The following is a 19,761-nucleotide window of genomic DNA, read 5'->3' on the forward strand; positions in this document are numbered from 1 at the left end:
GTAACCTGCATTTCAATGGATTACAGTGTTTACTCCCATAAAAGTCGTTGAATGAATAAATTCTACCTTTAAAAAGTAGAAAATCATTATAATACCTTAATTCTGTGCCTTAATTTTGGATTTATTCTGTACATAAACACACATTGAACAAGCTGATAATATGTATCTATCAAAACTGAGTTGTCTTTAAAATATAAAGATATCTTAAATATTCAGGGGTACTTGGGGTGGCTCAGTTGTTAAGTGTCTGCCTTCGGCTCAGGTCATGATCCCAGGGTCCTGGGATCAAGCCCCACATCGGGCTCCCTGCTCAGTGGGAAGCCTGCTTCTTCCTTTCCCACTTGCCCTGCTGTGTTCCCTCTCTTGCTGTGTCTCTCTCTGTCAAATAAATAAATAAAATCTTTAAAAAAAAGATATCTTAAATATTCAAAAGTGATACCCTTACTTATCATGGTCAATTTATTTCTGGGATTGAGTGATAAGTATCTTGTTTTTAGGCGTTTGCTGTTTTATACACTGATGTGAGAAACATTCCCGTATATTACTCTGTACATGTGGGAGAGATTCTCCTGTACATATACCTATGAATGGAATCGCTGGGTCATAGGGTAGTAAATCGTAAATTTAAAGAGATAATACAAAATTTATTTCCAGAGTGATTGGAAATAAATCACTGTCACTATTGTATAAGAGATCCTGTTTTACAGTCTCTTTAATAGAGTTTTCAGACTTTTAAATTTTGCTAAATGATCTAAAATAAAATAATATTGTGATCTTAAAAAACTAAAAATTGAGGTATAATTTTCAATTTTATGATAAAATGCATAGATCTTCTACAGTTTAATGAGGTTTGACAAATGCATTTACCTATGTAATCCACACCCGTATAACATGTAAAACATTTTTATTACTCTTTAAGTTCCTTAAGGCTCCTTCCTTGACATTCTGTCCTCTCACTAGAGCAAACCACTTTCCTGATTTCTGTCACTTTATTTTTTTTTTGAAGAAATTCATCTGGGGACGCCTGGGTGGCTCAGCTGTTAAACGTCTGCCTTGGGCTCAGGTCATGATCCCAGGGTCCTGGGATCGAGCCCCGCATTGGGCTCCCTGCTCAGCGGGAAGCCTGCTTCTCCCTCTCCCACTCCTCCTGCTTATGTTCCCTCTCTCGCTGTCTCTCTGTCAATTAAATAAAATCTTAAAAAAAAATTAATCTGTTCTCATCTCACCAACTTCTTTCTTACCATTCTCTTTTTTAATTTTTTAAGAAGTTGTAAAAAATAACACAAATTTATTATTTTAACCATTTTTAAGTATACAGTTCAGTGGTATTAAGCACTTTAAGAATGTTGTGCATTGGTCACCATCATCCATCCCCATAACTCTTTTTTCATCTTATAAAATATCTATATGCAATAAACAATAAATCCCCATTTTCCTCTACCCCCAGTCCCTGGCAACTGCCAGAACTACTTTCTGTCTTTATGATTTTCACTTATCTCAGTACCTCATGTGAGTAGAATCATACAGTATTTGTCTTTTGTACCTGGCTTTTTCATTTAGCGTCATGTCCTCAAGGTTCATCCATGTTGTAGCGAATGGCACAGTATTCTTCCTTTTTGAGGTTGAACGATATTCCATTGTACATATATGCCACATTTTGCTTATGCATTCATCTGTCAATGGATACTTGGTTGCTACCATGTTTTAGCTATTGAAAAATGCTTCTGTGAACAAGGGGTACAAATATCTCCTTGAGACCCTGCTTTCAATTCTTTTGGGTATATACCCAGAAGTGAAATTGCTGGATCATATAGTAATTCTATTTTTAATTTTTGAGGAACTACCATGCTGTTTTTTTTTTTTTTTAAATTTTGTTTATTTGACAGAGAGAGACACAGCTAGAGAAGGAACACAAGCAGGGGCAGTGGGAGAGGGAGAAGCAGGCTTCGTGTGGAGCAGGGAGCCCGATGTGGGGCTCGATCCCAGGACCCTGGGATCATGACCCGAGCCGAAGTCAGACGCCTAATGACTGAGCCACCCAGGCGCGACAGCAGTGGTACCATGTAACATTCCCCCAACAGTGCACAGGTCCAGTTTCTCCACATCCTCATCAGCACTTGTTGTTTTTCTGGTTTGTGTGTGTGTGTGTTTTAATACTAGCCCTCCGACTGGATATGAGGTGGTATCTCGTTGTAGTTTTGATTTGCATTTCCCTAGTGATCAGTGATATTGAGCATCTTTTCATGTGCTTACTGGCCATTCATATATCTTCTTGGAGAAATATCTATTCAAGTCCTTTGCCCATTTTTGAATTGGTTGGTTTTGTTATTGTTGAGTTTTAGGAGTTCTATTTTCTGGATATTAATAATCCCTTATCAGATATATGATTTGCAACTATTTTCTCCTATGTTGTGGCCTTCTTTTTTACTCTGTGGATAGTGTCTTTTGATGTGCAAGGTTTAAAAATTTTTGTGGGGTCCAGTTTGTCTTTGCTTTTGTTACCTGTGCTTTTGGTATTATATCCAAGAAATCACTGCCAAATCCAATGTTATAAAGCTTCTGTCCTATGTTTTCTTCTAAGAGCTTTATTGTTTTAGGTTTTACATTTAGATATTTGATCCATTTTGAATTAAGTTTTGTCCATGTTGTTAGGTAAGGGTCCATCATGGTGGGTACCCAGTTTTCCCAGCACCACTGTTGAAAAGACTTTCTTGTTCTCATTAATTACTTTGATGACTTTGTCAGAACTCAGTTGGCTATTATGTGTATGTCTATTTCTGACCTCTGTCGTCTGTTTTATTGACATTTTTCTCTTTGCTGATACTATGCTATATTGATTACAGTAGTTTAATAGTAAGTTTTGAAGTGAAATGGTGGAAGTTCTCCAATTTTGTTCTTCTGAAGATTTGTTTTGACTCTTCTAGGTCCTTCGTATATTCATACAGTTTAGAATCCACTTCTCCATAGGGATTTTAGGGCTAGCTTTTCATTTTTTACAAAAACATCCGTAGATTTTACTTGACACTGTGTTCATTCCACAGATCAATTTGGAGAGAATAGACATGTTAATATTGTAAACGTGATATCTTTCTCCATTTATTTAGATCATCTGTAATTTCTCAAGAGCCATAATTTTATTTTCTTTTTCAGTGTACAGATTTTGCACTTTGATTTTTTAATACTATTATGACTATTATGACATTTTAAAAGTATTTCATTTCCACTGTTCATTGCTAGTATGTAAAAATATAATTGAATTTTGTATATTGGCCTTTGTTAGTTCTAGTAACTTTGTGGGGTTTTTTTGTTTGTTTTGTTTTGTTTATTTTGATTCTCTAGGCTTTGTTATGTAATTATGATGTGTATGTAAGTAAAGATAGTTTTACTTCTTCCTATCAACCTGTATTTCTTTTCCTTGCCTCATTTTACTGACTAGAACCTCTAGTACAGTATTGAATAGAAGTTGTGAGAGCAGGTGTCCTTGGTTTGTTCCTGAATTTAGGAAGAAAGTTTTCAGACTTCTACCATGAAGTTGTTAGCCTCAGGTTGAAGAGCCCTTTCTATTCTTCATTTGCTGAAAGGTTTTTTTTTTTTTCTTTTAATCATAGATGGATGATACTGGATTCTGATTGTGGTGTTAAAACGATTTTTTTAAAGGATTTTTAAAAAGGGGTTATAATCATGACTCATACAGTTATAAAATGAACACTTGTCAAATGTTTAACTCACTAGTTAATGAGGAAACTGGTAAGATGTTAAAGTCAGTTCAGAGGCAAATTTGAAGAGTCACTCATTTGTATGCAGTAAAGGAATGCTGAAATGAATTTTTCAAATGGATGCAAAAACTGATCTATCCATTGGGCATTTATCACTTGTAATCCACTGGACACAACTAATTAGCTCTTTTATGCTCAAGAATAGTTCACATTATTATGTTTTCTACAGTTTTTAAATTTAAAAACTGCCCAAAGGCAATAAAAGGTAGAGGTAATGAATGTCTGAGCTAGAGAGAAATGTAGGTAGTCTTTTCTTTTTTGGTCTGTTTTCAAAGCTTTTTATTGTTTTTACTGACAAAGAGTTTTGCTTTGAATTTCTATGATCTCCAGTAGTGTTGAACATTGTTCATACATTTATTGGTTATATGCATATGTTCTAATGTCAAATGCCTCTTCAATCTCTCTTGTCCATTTTTCTGACCATGTTTTGGTTGTGTGTGTTACTGCTTTATATGTTCTTGATAATAATGCATAATAAGTTGGGTGTATCGTGAATACTTTCTCCTATTTTATAATTTGTATTTTCACTTCCTTTAAGGTATTTTTTGAACAGTTCTTAATTTTAGTACAGACTTCCTTGTCTTGTTTAAGAAATCTTTCCTTATCCTGAGGTTAAAAGATACTCATCTTTTCTACTAAGTTTTTCAAAGTTTTTGACATTTAAGGCCTTGATCCATCTGGTGTGATGGATTTTCATATGGTATGATGTTAGGATCAAACTTCACCTTTTTTTTTTTAAACATAGATGTGATGTACTGAGTGTTTGTGTCTCCCCAGCCTTTTTTTTTTTTTTAAGATTTTATTTATTTATTTGACAGAGAGAGACACAGCGAGAGATGGGACACAAGCAGGGGGAGTGGGAGAGGGAGAAGGAGGCTTCCTGCAGAGCAGGGAGCCCGATGTGGGGCTCCATCCCAGGACCCCGGGATCATGACCTGAGCCGAAGGCAGACGCTTAACCGACTGAGCCACTCAGGTGCCCCTCCCCAGACTTTCTATGTTGAAGCCCCAGTGTGTTGGTATTTGGGATAGGGCCTTTGGGAAGTACTTAGCGTTAGATGAAGTTGTGAAGGTGGGGCCCTGGTCTGATGGAAACAGTGCCTTGATAAAAAGAGATGTTAGAGAATTTGCTCTTTTTCTCTCCTTTCTCTGTGAGGACACAGCCAGAAGGTGGCCACCTGCAAGCCAGAAAGAGAGCTCTTACCAGAACCTGACCGTGTTGGCACCCTCATCTCAGACTTCTAGCCTCTAGAACTGTGAGAAAATATTTCTGTTGTGTAAGCCACCTGGTTTATGGCATTTTGTTATGGCAGCTTTAGTACTTGATATTTTCCTTTGTTAGATACTGCTTATGTAGGGAGGATTAGGTTTAATATTAGTCCCAGTGATATCAGGGGCAGGAGTTGGAGAGCCCCAGGCACTGCAGAGCTTGAGTCAGTCACTCCTCACCCCATACCATGTAACTTTAGGTCACTTCTTTACCTGTTTCTCTTGAGGAAGAAGTTGCCTTTAGGACAAGGCACTGCTGTGATTACTGGTGCTCAGCCCAAGGGCTTATGTTACAGGAGAAGGTGATGGAAAGAAACAGCCAGGGAACGTTATTTTCCTGAGGATTTGAGGTCTGAGTAATGCATATATGGGGCCAGGTTGTGTGCACGTAGGTGCTGGGGCACAAGAAAAGCAAAAACCAGAACTCAGTAGTTCTTTTTCTGTTTTGTTATCCCACAGCCTTGGTGAGCTGCCTCGTGCCGCAGGCCAAAGCCACCATTCCACACATACCAGTTGGAAAGGGGTCCTTGTCCCCCCAGGTGTTTCTCATCATTCTTTCCAGTTTTTCTGTGTACCTTCCCCAAGGGCCGATCTCCTGAGATGTGGTCAGTAGTGTTGCTAATTCAGCATCCTGGCAGGAATTGGAGCCAGCAGAAAATTTTTCTTAGCTTTCTTAGACTTCCTTTACATAGTTACAGATGACTTTAATCTGACAAAAAAATGAGTTTGTTCAAGATTCCTCAGTCATCTGCAAGACTTCTTCCATGCTGGGTCTGAAGCCTTCCACAGAGGCTGTGTAGAGGGAGGCTGGCTGTAGCAAAGAGTCCCACAGAATCTTTTTGATCATCCAGTGGTGTTTCACTGAATGTTCACCCAGCCCTGGTTGCCTTTTTGGATAGGTGGACCCAAAAGGTCCTTTAGGTGGGGTGACTTACTTCTAAGAGAGTCTCTGACTTAAAGTGGGTCTCCTTCTGCTTAGTAACATTACTTTAAATTCTAATTCCAGACAGTTATTCTTGCTCAAAACGACCCATGAATTTTTAAGTATTATATTGCATCTTTCATGTAAATTTTGTATTCTGCTTATAATGAATATGTTGATATTAAAATCTTTTGTTAAGTTACTTACATCAAATAAACTTGCTCCTCCAAGAGAATGTATTACATTTATTCTGTTGTTTTGCTTACTGCCTGCTGCATCTCCACCCCCACAAAAGAATTAGTCTGCCATACAATACTACTTTTCATGATAAACCCCAGTGTTGTACTTATTTTTCTTTTTATCCCTGTGATTCCAGAGAAGACGCAGAACCTGTTTCTCACTTAATTTTGACATAGGAAGGCTGGGTCTGAGGTCCCAGAGGGGGTCTCGCAGGACCAGCCAAGAAGGTCCTTGGCTTAGCGCAGGATAGAAATCAAATGCGAGCCAGGAGGAAGTGAGAGCAGAGTTTATTGAATAGCATAAGTGATAGAGTACAGCAGATGGAGTGTCTGGGAGTCTCAGAAAAGAAGTGAGTCTCCCCGCTGCTTGGGGTTAGGAGTTTATATTGGAAAGGGGTCAATGGTACGTGTTCCTTCAGGAATCCAGGGTAGGGTCTGATCAAAAGTAGTGTCAGGTGAACAGTAGGTATTATTCCATAAATCACCAAAGGTAATGGTAATGATGCACTAGCATCAACTGAGGTTTGAAGCCATTGTCCCGACACATGCTCGTGATCTCTTCTTAGATGTTATCAGGTGTATGAGGGCCTAGGACAGAATTCAGAGAATGGTTAACTTTCTTGCTTCCCCCTTGGAGTGGGATCATAGCGGCTTTGGTTTACTCAGATACAAGATGAGATACAGAGCATGAGTAAATGGGGCCAGGTAAACAGCAGACTGGGAGCCTTTCTAAAATGGAGTCCTTTCAGGTTCTCTATCTCAGTTTTGTTTGCCTAGCCCTGGCATAGTCCTGCCAGGTTTGCCACAGAATAGGTGTTCCATATTGTTGAATTAAATTAACACATAGCAAAGTAGTTAGGATTTATAATAGGAGTTGCATTCTAGATAGAAAAGTAGGTACTCATATCCACGGTGGGTCTTATATTTTGACATGGTTAGAATAAATAGTGTGTGGGGGCAGGTAGAATCTATAGAACTTGATGACTCTGCCCCTCCCCCCTCAAATAAAGAAAGAAAAAGAAAATAGAACTTGTGGGATGAGGTTTTTCTGAGATATTCAAATGGAGATGTGCAGATCTGTATGCAGTTCTTGGAGAGAGGTGGAGGCTTGAGAGAGAGATTTTGAGGTTAATAGTTTTTCGGGAGTGGTTGAAGAAGAAATTGCTCAGGATTGAGGACAGAACCCCTGGGTCCATCTAGTTTTAGCAGACAAGTACAGGGAAAGGCACTGGGAGAAAGAGATTGAGGAGAAACTGAGTGTTAACAAAGGATTTTATAGCAACACCCTTGGTTTCATCTCTGTCTAGAGACCAGATTTTCCTTTCAGCACCCTGTATTTGATCTTGTACCCTTTTTTTGTTTCCAGCATTCTCTGCTGGGAGAGATTGTGGATGAAAAATAGTTTTATTTTTGAACCCAGCAACGGCTGGTTTCTTTATATTTCCTCTAAATTTTGTTTGAAAACAAGACTTTCTTCTTTAGCTCATCTCTCCAGCTGCACCTTCTGTTACATGTGTAAAAGAAACCAGTTGACACTTTGGACATTCTGCTTAGAAATTACCTTAGCTAGAAGTAACAGTTCATTGCCAGCATTTTCTGCTTTTTTGACTTATCACAAGCAACAGTTTCACTAAATTTTCTGCCCCTTCATAATGGTCTTTTTTCCTCCAGCTTCTGATAACGTTTTACTCCCTCTCCTTTAAGGCCTTTCCAGTAGCCTCTTCAGTGCTCATCAGGCTTTTGCTGTGAGATCCTTGTGACCCCTTCCTGTTCGTGTCTACCACCCAATCCCACAGCGGGTGTCACCTCTTTTATGTTTTTATTATGTCAGCACTCCAGTTCCAGGTGCCAGATTCTGTTCTGGAAACTATCACTGTTTAGCAAACCGCCCCAACCTAGTCTCAGAACCTGCATCACTTTTCCTAACCAAGCCTGGGAAGTCACTCCTTGTCACTTCACCACACTCTTTTGGTTACAAGCAAGTTAAATGCCAGCTTGGATATAAGCAGGGAATCAGACTCCACATCTTTGTGGGTGAGCCACAAATTTACACCATAGAAGAGCATGTGGGTGGCAGGTATTTTTGTGGCATATTTTGAAAGTCTGCAGATGGATAAAATAAAATACATAGAATTACAAGGGAAACCAATTATATTAAAGTTTATTTTTTATTTTTTTATTTTTTTATTTGAGAGAGAACGAGAGAGCATGAGTTGTGGGGAGGAGCAGAGGAAGAGGGAGAAGCAGACTCCCGGCTGAGCAGGGAGCTAGATACAGGGCTCAATTCCAGGACCCTGAAGTCATGACCTGAGCCACCTAGGCACCCCTATATTAAAGTATTATTACCAAACTAATTGTAATAAAGTATTATGTGTTTAACACGATACACTGCAAGGTATAGTGGCAGGCTTATAGTAATTTAGTAAATATAGTATTAGTAATTTTAGAGGTTGGAGGAAATAAAGAAATAATTTATTTTCCCATCCAAGTTCATAGGTCTCCTGAGTTCTATCCACAGACCCTCCAGCCTCTAGATGAAGAGCCCTTGGATTAATGTAATGGTGTGAGCAGAGGTCACATTGCTGTGGCCTGGGGAGTGAATGTGGTGAGGGGAAGGCAGAGACTAAGGGGGAGGACACCATACAGTAAGTTCCATATACTAGCATTTATTTACCTTTTAATAAGCTAAGGGGTTTGTTGCTTTTTAGATAGAGACTTAAATATGTTTATGTACTGAGAGAAAGACACTAGTGAAGAGAGAAAGTTGAAATATAAGAAGGATAAAGGCTATGTAAAAGGTTTCTGAGAAGGGAGGAGAGGATGTGGTCTTGACGTTAGGTAAAAGCATTAGGGAGGGAGGAGCAAGTTAAAGGAATTATAGATGTTTGTGGGTGCTGTTACCAGGTCACATGACATTCTGAGAACTGTATATAAGTATGATAAATTTCAACACAGGGACAGGGGAGGCCAAGGCAGGCCCCAGAGAACATTAGAGCAGAGGTCTGGGGTAAGTATGTGAACACTGGGGATAGGGTGGGGAGAAAAAAAAGGTAATAAAGCAGGGACAGCAAAAAGTAACTGATATAAGAAGACAAACTTTGCCTAGTTTACAGTTTTGTTTAGTGCCTTCTTTTGACCAGTCATTCTCCTGACCATGGATATTGATAGAAAAGTGGAATGAGAATAAAATGCAGTTATATATTTGACTTCTGCTTATTTAGGGTTAACTTTTCCTAAATATCTTGTTTAGTATAACGTAATTAATACTTGTATTGCTCTTGCCACAGAGTAACATGAATGCCGAAGAGCTTCTTTTTCATGGTTATTTGGGGGTGATATTGAAAAGCAGTGCATGCGTTTGCTGCTTCCATGCTTACAGCTGGATGGAAATTGGCCTCAAAGGGTCCATGGTTTTCTTTGTCATTAGCCAACAGATGCTTGCTACAGTGTTTTGCTCACTGAGTCTTTATTTAATGTGAGGGTAATGCATCTCTGTACACTAATGAGCAGAGCTCTGCAATACAGTAGCTCATTTGTGTATAACAAATATCTGCCTTTGGCCACACATTGATCCTTTACTAAATGATTTTTTTTTTTAAACCATGCTGTTTCCAACACCTGGTTGGCATATCTATCTTCATATTGCTTTGACTTTCTAGTAAGTTGATCCTGAATTTAGTAGGTCTATCTTATAGGAGAAATATTTTTTTTCTGTTAAAGAATTACTTCAGATCTTCTTGAAACAATAAAATTTTTAAAACTTCAAGTTGGTACTATAAATCATAAAAAAACTTAGGTTTTAGGCACAAATAATCGTTTATACATGAGTATGTTATAAAATTGCTAATTCATGATATATATATTTATTTATTTTTACTGTGAAAGTTTTATTTAATCATTTTTATTTACAACTGAAACTCTGGGAACTCAAAGTTAACATCCTTGCCTGTAAGCTTCTTATAGACACCAGAAAAATTTTCAACCTTGTGTTCCACGTTGTTCTGCTATGCTTTATCCAAATGAACCTTGATCAGCCGGCTGCCATCCAGTTTCACACAGATTCTCTTGCCCACAATTTCACTTGGGAAAACCAAGTCCTCCAGGATCGCGTCATGCACGGCTGTCAAAGTGCGGCTCCTGGGACGCTTTTGCTTATTTTTTGTACGGCTTTTTCAAGTTGGCTTAGGCAGAATTCTCCTCTGAGCGATAAAAACAACGTGCTTCCCACTGAACTTTTTCTCCAATTCACGGACTAGCCGGACTTGGATTTTCTGGAAAGATTTCAGCTGAGGAACGGGAACAAAGATGATAATAGCTTTCTGACCACCGCCAACTTCAGTTTCCTTGGCGGCCGTGATATCCAGCTCCCTCAGCTGGGCCTTGAGGTCAGAGTTCATCTCCAACTGAAGGAGAGCCTGGGAGATGCCGGACTCGAACTCGTCCGGCTTCTCGCCATTGGGCTTCATGATCTTTGTGCTTGAACTGAACATAGCCTTCTCCTTGATGAGAGTGCCGGCCTAGAAGAGCTCTATATATTATTAATATTAGTACTTATATCCTAATATGTAAATATATATACTTATATATAATTATATATATATCTTACCACAATTAAAATATTTTGAAGTATATAAGTTATATGTAATATACATTACATATATAATATTGCAGATATACATGCATATATATCCTTTTTATTGTGGTAAAATGTCCAGGCTCTCTCCACAGCCCCCATCTTCTCTCAGTAGCTACCTGCTAGCTACCCTTCAGGTCTAGGGGTGCACACATCTGCATGAAGACTTGTCCTGGAAATGGACTCAGTCATTTGAACTAGGCATTCTGGAGTTCCAGGTAGGTGAAAAGTGGTCTCCGTGGGTCAGACCCAGCAAGACACTTTTTCTTGGCCCTTTGCATTGCTCATTACATAGAGAATGGTGTGGCCTCCTAAGGGCTAAATCTGTTGCTTTCATCTAAGGGTAGTAGTGATTTTAATCTTTTTTAAAAGTTTTTATTTATTTCTACACACAGTGTGGGTCTTGCACTCACAGCCCCAAGATCAAGAGTCACATACTTCTCTGACTGAGCCAGCCACGTGCCCTTAATAATCTTAATAGAACTACCAAACTTGATTGCTCCAACTTCATTCCTTCCTTTTGTTGTATATATGGTCTTTTAGGGTTCCCAGATTCAATTTCAGTGTCAGAGGCAGGGGTTCCAACACACAGCACCAAGCAATTCTCAGAGCAAGATTTCTGAGAATTCAACTCAATTCTGACACCATCTACCCAGAGATAGCATCAGATTTCACAGGTTAAGGGTTCAGTCCTACAAGACTGCCCTCACACTCTACTTCAGACACCAGTCACAAGCCCCAGGCTCTTACCTGTGCTCCTGACCAACCAGCTACATATTGTAGGTTCCAACAACCTCCTCTTTAGGTTCAATTAATTTGCTAGCACAGCTCACAGAACTTGGGGAAACACTTATTTACATTTACCAGTTTATTAAAGGATATGATAAAGGATATGAATCAATATCTAGATGAAGAGCTATCTAAGGTGACATTCCTAACAAAGGAGCTTCTGTCCTCATGGACCTGGGGGCCTGCTTCAACATTCTGGCCCTCCCCCCCCCCAAACGTGGAAGCTCTCTAAAAAGGAGGACTAAAAAAGCTGTCCTCTCAGGTTTTTATGGAGGCTTCATTACATAGTCACAATTGACTAAGTCATTGACCACTGGTTGATTCAACCTCTAGCCCCTCTCCCCTCCCCACTCTGGGGTGGAGTGAGGGTGATTGTAAAAGTTCCAAGACTAATCACATGGTTGGTCCTCCAGGCAACAAATCCCTGCCCTTTGGGTGCCCTTGGTCCAGAAGTCACCTTCATTAATAATAAGACATCCATTTCACCTTTATGGTCTGAAGTGTTTTCAGGAACTATGGATGCAGAGCAAATATTTCTGAGAAATAAATTTTGGTCATTCAGATGATACAAATCATTATAAATCATCATATCACATATGGCCAGAAGGATTTTTCTAAAGCCAAAGTCAATCACATTCCTGCTTGAAATTTTTTAAAAGTTTATTTATTTATTTGAGAGCGAGAAAGAGAGACAGATGGGTGGGTGGGAGAGGAGGAGCAGGGGGAGAGGGACAAGCAGACCCTCTGTGCTGAGTGCAGAGCCTGAGTAGGGCCTGATCTCAAGACCCTGAGATCATGACCTGAGCCAAAACCAAGCGTTGGACTTGTAACCACCTGAGCCACCCAGGCATCCCCCCTGCTTGAAACTTTTCAGTGCTTCACATTTTCGTTGGGATAAAGTCTAAACTTCCTAAATTGCCTTATTGAAGATCCTTTGTTTCCTATTCTGGTGATCGCTTATTTTTTCATCTTTATTTATTTTAGGGCTATGTTGTTACCATGCCAAACAAGTACTCTTTTCTAGCTACACAACTTTGCACAGGCTGTAGATCTTTCATGCTCCCCTTTCCTTGTGAACAACCTCTAATATATCTACCAAACTCCTTATAACACTCAGTGAAAAAATTAGGTAGTCTGACAAGCCTTTTTTCACTTCCTCAGAAGAATTAAGTTCCTTTCCATTTCTATATTTCCATTGTGATTTGTACACATTTCTGTTTTAGCATTTGTTTTATTATATAATATTGGCACATCTGTAAGCCATACCCTCTACCTCCAGAAGCAAGGGCTAATGTACTTCAGCATGGTGTTTCCCAGTATTTCCACTAAAAGTGCCTGGCACACAATAGGTGCTTAATAAATGTGTTGAATGAATATTATTTTTGTTGTTTTTTAATTTATTTGAGGCGGGGAGAGAGTGAGCACGCGTGAGTGAGCAGGGGGAGGGGCAGAGGGAAGAGGAAGAGAGAGAATCTTAAGCAAACTCCCTGCTGAGCATGGGGCTGAATCTCCAGACCCTGAGATCATGAAACCCGAGCCAGAATCAAGGGGCAGATGCTCAGCCAACTGAGCCAACCAGGCATCCCTGTATATTGTAATAAGTAGAATACTTTAAGTGTGAATTGCTCTAAATAGAATATGTTTATAGTAAGCTCTTGCATGTCCAAGGCAAGTGAGGAATGAAGTATTCCAATAGTTGATTATGCTATGTAATAGCCAACTATAAATTATCTTTAGATAATTTTAATACAAAAATAATGGGTTATACAGAATTTATCTGTCTTTATTATAAGGTGCTTCAGCTTGATCATTCTGAATTGTATGGCTCTTTTAAAGCTGTGGCTGAGGAAACTAAGAAATCGAATATGGTGCTTTGTCACAAGCTGGGTTTTTTTTCCAGTTGAGTTTCTGACACACTCATTCACTTATTATTTTGCTTACCTAAAGAGTTCACCATTACATTATTATCAAACGCAGTTTTAAAAATGCTCAGAAAACAGACAAGCAGTGTACTTTATGGTGTATGCACTGTCTCAGTTCACCAGACAACTTGCTACCTTTAGGCTGTGCCCTCTCCTCTATTCAGTGACAGTCCTTGCTGAGCCCAAGTGAAGTCTTATAGCTGAGCTAAGCAGTTAATTAGGTGGTGTTCTCTGGCCATGACTGTTTCAAGAGTGCTTGATCTCCACCCGAATTATATATTTATTCTCTCATTCATGTGCACGTAATGTGAGTGGCTGCAGCTCATTTGTGTATTAATGTAATGGTTCTCTTCTGCTCTCACCTGCTCAACAACAGTATTACCAATTATTATTTGCGAGACTCAGAAATTACTTTAATGCATGTGGCCCTGCATTTCAAAGCATTTCATATCTTTGAAAGTGACTTTTGACAGAGACCTCTTTGGAATAGAGAAAATGCTCTCAATGTACTTGCACAAATGATCTGAAAACCATCATGATGGCTGAGCTCTGACTTCCCACATTGCTGTGTTATGTCCTCTTGTTAAACCTAGAAATCTTGCTGCAAAGCTTGATCCTTTTCAAAGCAGATGTGTATTTTCTCAGTAATATCCAGAAACATATAAATATGACTCTTACTTAGTTACTGTATTGTTCAGTTGGCTCATCTCCATATGAGTCCTTTTCTTTTAATCAGTTTCCCAGTCGGTCTCTCCCTTTAGCTGCATAATCAGTATTTGTAACATAATTATTTATGAAAATAAATCATCTTGACTTAAGTACAAGAACTGATTGACCTAAGGGTTAACTTGAAAATCCTACATGAAAGAAAGTAAAGGATTGATGAAGTAATTTTTTAGGATGTGTTTATTAGAGTCATTAATTATAGAAACAATAGACTTCTTAATTGAGTATGATAAAATATTCAGCAACTCACTAACCCAGCTGTTCTGTTTAAATAATCTGTGAATAAACAATAAAAATACTCCTTGCTACCTTATATTAAGCCAGTATCAGTAGAGGTTTTTTTTTATCAGTAGAGTTTTTAATTTGGGAATATATCAAAAGACTTGTCTTTGATGTGAGAATTTTAATGTTAAGAAGCTGACTGGTTCTATTAAATACAGAATGCAAACATTTATGTCTTTATGGTATGACTTTAAAAATAATTATTACCTGAATTGGGGCACCTGGGTGGCTCAGTCATTAAGCGTCTGCCTTTGGCTCAGGTCATGATCCCAGGGTTCTGGGATTGAGCCCCACCTTGGGCTCCCTGCTCGGTGGGGAGCCTGCTTCTCGCTCTCCCTCTGCCACTTTCCCTGCTTGTGCTTGCTATCTCTCTCCCTCTCTCTCTGTCAAATAAATAAATAAAACCTTAAAAAAAATTATTATTACCTGAAGTAAAAAATGTGATTGCTTGCTAAGGCATACTTTTTTTTTTGTATAAGTCATGAGTGAGAAAGATTTTTTTTTAAGATTTTATTTATTTATTTGACAGAGAGAGACACAATGAGAGAGGGAACACAAGCAGGGGGAGTGGGAGAGGGAGAAGCAGGCTTCCCGCGGAGCCAGGAGCCCGATGCGGGACTCGATCCCAGCACACTGGGATCATGACCCGAGCCGAAGGCAGACGCTCAACGACTGAGCCACCCAGGTGTCCTGTGAGAAAGATTTTCAATCTCTATTTTAAGAGAAGCAGTATTCAGGGGCACCTGGGTGGCTCAGCCAGTTAAGTGTCTGCCTTAGCTCAGGTCATGATCCCAGGGTTCTGGGATCAAGCCCCACATCGGGCTCTTTGCTCCTCGGGGAGCCTGCTTCTCCCTCTCCTGCTCCCTCTGTGCTCTCCCTCCCTCCCTTTCTCTCTCTCTCTCTCTCAAATAAATAAATAAAATCTTAAAAAAAGAGAAGCAGTATTCAGTGTCCTAGGTTTTACTTGTGGTTCCATCATGAGCTACTAGCTGGCTATCTTTGGTAAGCCTTGGGCTTTTTCAGCAGTCAAATTAGTCAAAATAGTGAAGATCACTTGGGTCTTCAGTATGTGAAAGTGCTCTGTAAATGTATACCCTGTTTAGGAGTTTAAACAAGATTTTAGCCCCTTTTCTGCCTGCTTTTTGACTTGGGGCTTGTCACTTAAATTCTGAGTTTTTGCTTATAAGTAAAGCAGGAATTTGGCCTGTATATTCAACTCCAGGAGTATTATTTACATTGTGGGTAGCTCTTATAACGTGTAGTTTATGATTATTTGTCTTTTTTTAAAACATATATTTGCTTCTATTCCCCCTACTGATATGATGATTACTAATAATAAGACTGGAATGCATTAATCTTCACCTATTACATTTTATTTAATCTTTCGATTGTGAGAGTAGATGGTAGTCGCCTCATTTTACTGATGAGGAAGACTGAGGTTCAGGAAGTGATACAAGTAGGATTGTAGTCTCTGATGCCGGTGTTCTTTTTTATTAAAAATTAAGCATGCAGCTTATGTGAGGGCACATTGCCACATACTTCACCTAAAGCAAGCTTTTGATTTCCATTGTTTTCCTGTTTTTCTTTTTTTAGGTGAATAGTTAGAACCCTACCAAAATGCTTTTGTGGAAAAAAATGCATCTATTCAATAGCAGTAAGAATAGTTTGGGAATTTTAACATTATAGTACCATTACAAAAAATCTGGTTAGCATTATATAATGTGTACAGTATATCTGAGATTCTTTCAGTGCTAGAAAATAGTTTGTCCTTCAAATAGATGAGTTAGTTCTGTTTTAATAGGTATATTTTATTTTTAAAATATAGCATCATTTACTGTTACACTTTTAAACCTAAAGGCTTGTTTTGTGCTTGCTAGAGAAAGAAAACAGGTGATCTAAGTATTTACTGAATTTTTTTCTCTTTTTTAAAAATCCTAATTTATTTTGTGATTCCAGGAAGATGGTTACATGTGGCAAAATTTTCTAAAATTGCTAAAAATTTCTATTCTAGGAGGGTGTTGTTTTATTGTGTCTGTTTTTACATTTAAATTTTAAAAAGAAATCCTTGGACTCTCTGAAATGAGTAGGTCAGGCAGGGATTAGGACAAGCACATTCAGAAATACTCATTTCTCTCTAGAGTTCATTTATGAGTTCGGCATTTTAATACTTCCTTTATGAGGCTCAGATATCCCCTTGTCCAGGTATGCCAGTCCGGGACATTGATCTTATTTACAACGCTGTTGATTTGGGGGGTGATTGACAGCACTGTTTCAGCCAGGACTCTAGTGCTGATCCTTCCTGATTCAGAAACCTCTGCTCTTGTGACATTTGTTTGATTCATGTTTCTCTTTTTTCTGTTGAAAGTTTCCTGGTGGTCATTACTAGTCCAAAAGTGAGTTCCCATGAGTAGCTCATTGGTCACAGTTTTTATTTTTATCTTTCCGACTGATGACTTTGAAATGGCTGTGGCACTTTGGGGGAACCTGTCTGCTGCCATTCTTAACCCTGTTCACAAAACATGAGCCACCTCGGCCTCTTTTCTGTTCTGTGAATATACCAAGTTCATTCCAGCTTCAGGGTCTTCTACGACTTGTCCCTCTGTGGTGAATGGGCTTCCCTCAGACTGTTGCTTGGCTGTATCCTCCTTGACATTTAAGTCTCAGCATAGATGTCCCTTCTTCAAAGAGGATTTCCCTTGACAACTCACTATAAATAAGCACTCCTCCATCAGTCTTTATTTCATGGCCGTGTTTTATTTTCTTCTTCACACCTAATGATTGATTGAGAGTTATTTCTCTTTTATCTTCTCTGATGGGGACAGGGACATTATTCACTCCTATATTGCTAGCACCTAAGAACAGTGTCTGCCGTAGTAGGAATTCCAGTAAATACTTGAATGACCAAATGAATGCATACTTTTTCTCTTACCTATTTTATAAAATTCTTTTTTTTTTTTTTGGTAGTCAGGAAGGTCCAATTAATGTTTATGTACTTTTGACATTTTTGTCTTCCTTCACTGTTTTGTTTCCTAGTTGAATTCTTCATAGGAAGGGGGAAAGAGCCTTCTAGTTTTCAAACTCTTGAGATGTGACTGTTTCAGTTTATCTACTGCTTGCCAGGTGGGTGTGTGAGCTGGTGCAACCTAGTCACAACTGCAATTAACAGGTAGGAAAATTGGCTCCTAACAGCTGCTTCAGTCCTGCTTGAGTTGCCTCCTTCCCCAAGGGACTGTCTCTGTCAGCCTAGCAAAATGAAATTGCCTTCCCATAAATATTTTTTTCGAGGATTATAGAAGAGAAACAAATCTAGGTTTATAAAATGAGTTAAGTGTGTCCACACAATAGAACAGACTACTGACCTGCTGCAGCAATTTGAATTCTGAGGCACAGCAGCAGCGTTTATCTTTAGAAGAGTTGACATTGAAACTGTAGCACTTTTAGTTCTATCGAAATGACTTTATTATGCCAAAACGGTAGAATTTATTTATTGGTGTTGGTGAGGAAAGTGACAATTCTATAAAATACAATTTTTGACCCTCAGAGCTTTGGTTGGTAGCATAGATTTTGAGTCCTTGCTCCTTCATTTAACTCTATGTAAAGGGGCAGGTTTTGGAAAGAATGCAACTTGATCTCCTTTCCATTTCATTCGCCAGCTGTCTAATTCATTCAGTATGCATTGCATTTGACAGTGATAGAAGATGTTAACCATTGCTATGTGACCTAACCAGTATATCCATTTTAAAAGTGGATGTAAGTGGGTTTTATATGAATAGTATGCCAGTTCTGGGTTTTATATTGACATATGCCTCAATGTTAGCAAACATTACATTGGTCTGCATTGTTCCTTTTTGATAAAGTTTATTTTCATAATCTGAGCTAGTTGTGAAATGTGTTCCCCTTAAAAGTCACCTTCTGATCAATACTCCCTTCCTTTCATCCCTTTGTAATTTCTGGCTTTTCATGAAACTAAAAGAGTTTGTGTCATTAAATTCTGCTTTAATATTTGTTATAAAATAAAAGTTTCTTCTGTGAGGGTATTAACTTAGGTTTTGGATGAATGAGTGCCTTTGTTATGGTGATGTGGTGACTTATGGTGGTTCCCTAGACAGCTACAGGATGGGGTCTGGTCACGAGAAACAGCAACCACATGATTAGAGGGTTAGGACTTCAGGCCAGTCTGACCTCACAGGAGGTGGATAAGGTTTGGAGATGGAGTTCAGTCATGTGATCAGCCAGTGATTTAATCATTCATGTTTATTTAATGAAATCCCAATAAGAACTCTGGACACCAAAGGGGACCTTCTTGATTGGTGAATATATTGATATACTGGGAGGATGACACACACTGACTCATGGGGAGAGGGCATGGAAATTCTTCATTTGGGGATCTCCCCCCCTCTACTCCAGACTCTGCCCTGTGTGTTTCCTCTGTAATAAAACTGTAATTATATGTATAATGCTTTCCTGAGTTCTGTGAGTTGTCCTAGCAGATTATTAAACTCAGGATCATGGGAATCCCTGAATTTATGGTTGAAATGAAATGATGATTAGATGATTAGAAATGCTGGTGGCCTGGGGACCCCTGAAGTACACTTATTTCAGATGAAATAAGTGCAGTCTTGTTTGGAATAAAGCCCTTTGTACTGGAGGATGCTATAATAACTCTGGGTGGTTAGTTCCAGAATTGAACAGTGTAGTACACTCATTTAGGGTTGAAACAGAAGAGTGATATATATTTGTTATAATTAATGAACCAATATTGATACATTATTTTAAAGTTCATAGTTTACATTAGGTTCATTCTTTATGTTGTACAGTTTCATGGATTTTGACAAATTCATAATCTCATGGATCTATCATTACAGTTTCATAGAGAATAGTTTCACTGCTCAGTAAATCCCGTGTTCCACTTATTCATCCCTCCTCCTCTTGCTCCCACACTCCTGACACCACCACTCAGCTTTTTACCATCTCTATGGTTTTGTCTTTTTCAGACTGCCATATAGTTGGAGTTGAATATGATGTTGCCTTTTCAGACTGACTGCTTTCACTTAGCAATGTGCTTTTAGGTTTCCGTCATGTCTTTTTGTAGCTTGATAGTTCATTTATTTTTATTGCTGAATAATACTCCATTGTGTGCATTTATCACAATTTATGCATTCAGCAGTTGAAGGATATCTTGATTGCTTCTAAGTTTTGGCAAG

The 19,761-nt window shown here is 38.7% G+C and overlaps 1 protein-coding gene and 1 pseudogene across 16 annotated transcripts in view; one reads left to right on the plus strand and one right to left on the minus strand.

The window, feature by feature from the left end:
• PEAK1 (pseudopodium enriched atypical kinase 1) overlaps positions 1-19,761 on the plus strand; it is a 339,625-nt gene that overhangs the window by 54,346 nt on the left and 265,518 nt on the right. For 2 of the 16 annotated variants that reach the window (XM_027570657.2, XM_027570667.2), the window contains exon 3: positions 17,591-17,723. The exons of 11 other annotated variants lie outside the window; for them this stretch is intronic. The gene's annotated coding sequence lies outside the window, so the exon portion shown is untranslated. Of the gene's footprint in view, positions 1-17,590; positions 17,724-19,761 lie in introns of those variants that run through there. 3 more of the 16 variants (XM_027570656.2, XM_027570668.2, XM_027570670.2) reach the window with 2 other exon arrangements.
• On the minus strand, positions 10,111-10,695 carry LOC113909479 (annotated as a pseudogene).

The sequence above is a fragment of the Zalophus californianus genome, chromosome 6 (assembly GCF_009762305.2).
Source record: "Zalophus californianus isolate mZalCal1 chromosome 6, mZalCal1.pri.v2, whole genome shotgun sequence".
NCBI lineage: Eukaryota > Metazoa > Chordata > Mammalia > Carnivora > Otariidae > Zalophus > Zalophus californianus.